We start from the raw sequence: 6,464 nt of genomic DNA on the forward strand, positions 1-6,464 counted from the left end.
CCCATTTTTAAATAATTTTCCATGGCTGCAAACATTTTCTGAAACGATTCATTTAAATCGTGCTCTTCAAAAGTTTCAATATTAAGCGCTACGTAAGTGTTACCTCTAAAATAAGGTTCCGCTGTAGAACTACTACCATCCGCTTGGTCTCTTTGCATTTCTACTTGTACACAAAGGTTGTATTTAATGCTACCTATTCGTTGAATTCTAGAGTGTAAGTATTGTATTACTCTAGATTTCACGTTACTAAAGAAAGATAATAAGTCATACCTACTCGAATTAATGGGGTAAAATAATCTATTTTGTACATTATCAGACAAAGAACTAACATTTTCCTCATTAAAGTCAACATTTTGTACATTTTCTCCTTGAACTCCATTATTCTGATTTTCCTCTTGAGCAGTATTTGTCTGATTATCGTTCGGATTGTCAGTGGAAACACTTTGCAGTTGCTTTGGCTCATTTTCACCTTTCTCTTCATCCGAGGAAATACTTTTGAAAGATGAGGGAACCTTTCCACCCGTTTGATGTAATGGATGCTCAGAATTCACGTGATCAAAAAGCGAGGAATAGTCACAAAACTTGTTTAGACAATGTGTACATGTAAAGTGGTCTTTATGTGTACCGTTCTCATGCTTTTGTCTCTTATGTTTCCTGAGAGAATCAGCTGATTTATAAGTTTGACTACAATGAGGACAAATGAATTTTGTTTGTGCATTTGTGCATTCATGCTCTGAGACTTGTTTTGTTAGTGGTATTTTATGATATGTCTTTTTATGGCGTTGTAAATTGTCCTTTCTGTTGAAACGTTTTTGACAAATATCGCAACAGTAAACTGTGACATGGCCCAGCTTATGTCGCACCAGCTCCTGCTTTGTCATGACTTTTTGGGGGCATTTATCACACGTAAATATTTTCGTTTTGAAATATTCTTTTTCCATCTGTTCAGCACAACTAATTAATTGTTCTTCATCCGTATCACTGAATTGCCTTTCATACAATTTTGCTCGTTTTTCTGACACATATTTGTTTTCTATTTGCTCAGCACAACGAACTAATTGTTCTTCATTCGTATCACTGAATTGCATTTTATTCAATTTTGATCGTTTTTCTGACGTATTTGCACTATCAGATACACTGTCGCTTCGTTGCCTTTTCATTTTTTTTTCAGAAATGACTTGATTGCTTTTTTATCAGTTATTTAGATCACTTCACTTGAAAAATAGTAATTCCCTTTATTTCCGTGTTACCTATAAACAGAAAAATAAAAAGTCATTCAATATAAGCAGATACAATTATAGATGTGGAAAAAATTTTTTTTAAGATAAAACCTAAAAAAGACATATTAAATATAATATAAGATAGACAGATGCAATTATAGATGCTAAATAATATCTTTAAGATTAAACAAAAAAATATGAATAATACAACACCTTGCTTAAATTAAATAATTAATCCATTTCTGCTTTTTTGTAGGAGGCACTACTTTTTCACGTTTTTTGAACTCCACCTTTCTATTAAATGGCATTTTTTTAAATGGTCGTTCTACATATAATTTTGGTGTTATATCTTTTTGTTGCAACGTTTCTTCATAGTTCAATACGTTTTTATTATCCGTCTCTTCACTCGATTTTCCCGAGTGACTGATTTCATTTTCCTGACCGTTTTCACTATTTGATACTTGTTGAGATTTGTTCTGCACATCATTTTGAACTGTCTCATTTGATTTAATTTCCTTCCCACCAATTTGTTGAGAGTTGTTTTGCTTTTGCGCATTGGCAAGCAAATTTTCATATTTTGTTTTACGTACCAACACTAGTTCTTGCGCCATCCCTCAAGTATATTGTCAATCTGTTTGAGAACAGGTAAAATTATGTCTAAATATTTAGTTAAAATCCGTTTTCTCGCACCTAATGATAGTCCTTTTTTATCAAACGTCGAAATATTAGTTTATGTATTCGCACTTTGCCTTTGACTTGTGCAGGTAAGCTGTCATGATTGACTAACACATTATATACCACCTGCACTATTGCTTTTAGCTGCGAATGTTGTATCGTTTTTATTAATGCCTTTTGCTGAGAAGGAGACGTTTTTATAAAAAGCTGAAGAAAATCGTTTTCTTTATGTATCAACTGACTCATTATACCACCTTTTCGGGTCGATATACAATCATTAACTGATGCGGCAACACTTGTGTTCGTAGTTTATACAAGGGGTTGGAGTGAGGTGATAAGTCAATCACTAAATAACCATATTTTTGTTCAGTCGCTTTTCTGTAAGCCTCCATAAAGAACTTTATTTGATTGGGAAATATTTGTCTACCCAATGTTTGTATTTGCAACTGATCTCTTTGATTTTTAAATACTATGAAATAATGCGTATTTAGGCTAATCGTTCGAAACTCCTTATTCGCACAAAATACATTTTGACATAAAAATATGCAGGAAAAACTGTAGTGATGGGAGTACTGACAGTAGATATCCACAAGGTCGCCATTTTTGGATCCTGCTCTCATTAAATCGTCGATTATGATAATCTTATGTCCTGCTTCCTTCATGTTCCACGTTTCCAACATTTCTTTCGCAGGTAAGCCTTCAATAAACTCTAAACTCGATATTTCCATCTTCATTGTATCATACAATGGTTGATAAACGCCATAACAATAGATTATTGTTTTAGGAGGAATAGAAAATAGGTCATTCGCATATCTAAGCATCTCAAAAACCAAAGATGTTTTTCCGGAGCCACTGGGTCCGGCAACAATGAATGTGGCTGGAGATTCAAATTTTACAACACTTTCCATGTTACTGACAGGGTGTCCAGTTTTAAAATGATTAAATATTTGGCAGACAAATAACTTTCACATAACAATAACAAAGTGTTTTTTTTTTTTTTTTTTTTTTTTTTTTTCCATCGCTATATATTTGAAAAAGTATACTAAAAAAGAGAAAAAATGTTATAAGACTATAATTTTAATCATATCTATTTTGTATTATAAGAGTGATACATATAAAACGTGCACATTACATTCACAAAATATAATAGTTGAACATGTTTTGACATGGAAATATTTCAAGAAACTTAAACATATAAAAATAGAATGTTTTAACGGAGATAAAAACATAATACAAAGATGCATTCCACCTTCTTAAAGAACAAAAACAAAATGTTATAGTTTATTTCTGTGTAAAACGCCACTCCAAATGTATCAGTTGAATAGCTACGTTCGTGATTCGCTTTTTCCATTGATCAGTTTTCATCTCCGTTTCCCTCCAGTCTGTACAGTTTATCTTTAATTTAAATAATTGTATAACTTCATCACAAACATCATCCAGTGATTTAGCAGCATTCTCCCATTCGGAAAGTATATATTGTTCATCTACCACTTTGATTATTTCATCAAAATGTATTTTCACAAGTTCTGTTTCAGTCAATATTAAGCATGTATGATCTTTTTGAGATAAAGCACCCATTTCACATCCAAAGCATCTTGTTTTAAACTTGGTGCGCATGGTGGAAATAATAGATTTGGCGTAGAAAAAGTCAAAGTAAGAATCCAGCAGTGGTGCACTGTTCATATTCCTTGCTGAGGATGTTTTGAAAACCAGTTTTTGAACGGTACTTTGGTTATAAATCCTTGTGTTGACTGTTTCAAGTTCGCACCTGTACTAAATGTATTTTTATCGTCAAGGGATGAAATGGTTTCCTGTTCCGTTTTACGTTCGCCATAACCAATCATTTTCAAGTACTGACAAGTAGGCATCCATTTCGCATGTTCAGCAATCGCTGTATCTAGTGTAGACCACTGACATAACTTAACACCGCATGCAAAACAGGTAACCAAATCCGATTGTCCCGTGTAAACAAATCCTGCCTCTGCCAATGAATATTTATCAGGAATAAGTTGTTCAGGCCATTTCACAAACGTTTTTAGTCTATCCTCATAGTACATGTAACAGCTCCCTGTTAAACAGCAAGAACTTGTCATATTGCTACTACGGTTCATGTGAATCGCGCAACATATCACGCATAAATGACCAAAAATATGCACAGATCATTGTTTTTCTTATATGAAGAACGTTAGTATTCTTCCCAATCTTGATAGCTAGTAGGATTACATATTTTACATTTTAATGATGCGTATTGATTGTCATGAAATTCATAACATACGTTTTCTTTGCCAATTGATTCTTGTGTTTCAGCATCTTCGCAATTTTCCCACTCAAACCACTCAATATCCTGCGCCTGGGGAACATCTAAGTAGTCATTTTTGTGCATCTCCTCCATTTCTTTTTCGAATAATTTTTGTTTTACATTATAAAACATATCTAATTCTTGAGAAGCTGTGTCTTCTCCAAAACATGCACACGGTTCAAGAAGAGATTGGTGTTCACGTGAACACTTTCTTAAAGTATCACCTTGAATTTTGTAATGTTCATATGTCCCCTTTTCTGGAGTTTTATTTCCAGGTAGAGTTGCACCGTTTTTTCTCAAATGTTTCTTTGAGGAAATATGACGTGTCCAATATTTTTTGGTTAACCATTGCTTACATATTCCACAGTATTCATCCCTGATGCAAGGCTTTCTACCTTTGTCCGACTTATTCATATTGTCTTTTCATTCAGAAAGGATGTTAAAAACTGAAAACTAAGTTCACCCTCACAAAGTGTCTTATATATATCGTATGGTAGTGAAACTCTTTGTCTACCTTTCACAACTATAATCTTATAATCTGCTTTTATCCTTCGTAAAATTATTGAGATATCCTCGTTTACAGTACACGTTATTTTATTATGTCGCAAGTCACAATGTATAGACTTAAATGTGTCACTTTGTAACTGAAAGTTTACTCTGTTTAATTGAGCTTGTGTCATACTGATATAATCCTGTGTTACCAAAGTATCAAGTAGCTAAACATTAACATACTTATATATATACATTTACCATTTGAAGGCGTGGTAAAAAAAGTCATATTTGACAAATCAAAAAGGTCTTTTTCTATTCGTCACAGTGTAGTGATTGATCTATTGAACGTTTACATTTGTTACATATTCTATAGATGATAATACATGCGAATATTTCTTCCTGAATCAGCTGCGTTACTTGTCTCTTTTTGCAAAAGAAACAAAAGCGTATATCGTTACTGCCACTGTCTCCAGAAAAGGACATGTTTTATTGTTCATTTAACAAAGGATCAGACTTGTTTATGTCATCGTTTGTAAGACACTCAAGGCATCGTTGAAACCAAGCACATTCCTTAAAATTGTTGCATATAATACGATCACCTCGCTTTGCTTTATTGTAGCAAATAATGCAAATGTGTACATTAGAGGTGCATGTTTTACATTTAAACATTAACTGTTGATTGAGAAATAATGGAAAATGAAGAAATCCTACTTCACAATACATGATTTTGTGTTTTGTTTATGTCTAAAAAAAGGGTACATTCTATTGTCTTATTATGTCACTATAGGTTCTTTCTAATAGTCTTCTAGGTGCTTTCAAAACATAATCACACGGTATGTTTTCATCATTAAATGCGCTTCTATCAATATGACTGTAGAACGATACAGCACTTTTTACAGTTTAAACATTTATGCATCCAAATGTGTTGTGTTGCTTGGGATATGTAGCCATGTTCCTTAATCAACATTATGCGCTCACTGTCACACATTGGACATTTGGTTATACCCATGTTAAAGTTTAGCTTAATTATTCACGTTAAAAAAAGAACTTTAATCGCATTATAATGTACCATCATTCCTCATTAAATCAGTTCCAAAATCATCCGTTTCAGAGTTCAAATTCTCTCTTGACAGTAACATTGTAAGTGGATTACAGCTTTCATAAGCAGAAGTAATGTAAAATGTCCTCTGAATTAGTTCCCAATTTGTAACGTTTCTGATAGAGTTTATGACAACATCAGTGTGATTTATTGTTCTGTACACGAAATAATTAACATATAAATATTCCAGAGAATCATTCATAGTAACTTTAAATGCATATTTGTGATAAGTCTACTGAATTAAAATTGATTACATCGTGTATGTTTTTGAAAATAATGTCCAAACTATTAATTATTTTCACGAAGTTAATGCTGCTTTAAACGTTTGTCATTTCGTTCCTCTGTGTCCATTGGCGGGCCTGTGTCCGCGGACGCACCTTCCTTTGGAGCAGCAGGTGAGGCAGCACGTTTGGGTCTACGGTTTACATTCTAAAATAACATTATAATTGTTTATTCAAATAATGAATTAAAGAATCTAAAACACAGAACATAATTTTACAAAGTCATATTTATTCATGCTTTTTAGACATATATGGAATATAAAAAATAATGAGAACGTACCTCCTTCATGAAAGGTGTTTGTTGCATGTCACCAATTTTCTCTGCTAGAGTTAATAATTCTATCCACGTTGTAGAGACGCTTTTCGACTTATCGATTTCGAATTTTCCAGTGTCCCAA

The 6,464-nt window shown here is 33.0% G+C and overlaps 1 long non-coding RNA gene across 1 annotated transcript; it reads right to left on the minus strand.

Moving 5' to 3' along the window:
- Window positions 1–1,106: 1,106 nt before the first annotated feature.
- Window positions 1,107–3,277, minus strand: LOC128559130 (uncharacterized). The gene is made up of 2 exons (XR_008372210.1): window positions 1,434–3,277; window positions 1,107–1,250 (listed from the first exon to the last, which is right to left on the minus strand). It is a non-coding gene; the product is annotated as an uncharacterized LOC128559130 (long non-coding RNA).
- Between the last annotated feature and the right edge of the window lie 3,187 nt (window positions 3,278–6,464).

The sequence above is a fragment of the Mercenaria mercenaria genome, chromosome 8 (assembly GCF_021730395.1).
Source record: "Mercenaria mercenaria strain notata chromosome 8, MADL_Memer_1, whole genome shotgun sequence".
Lineage (NCBI taxonomy): Eukaryota > Metazoa > Mollusca > Bivalvia > Venerida > Veneridae > Mercenaria > Mercenaria mercenaria.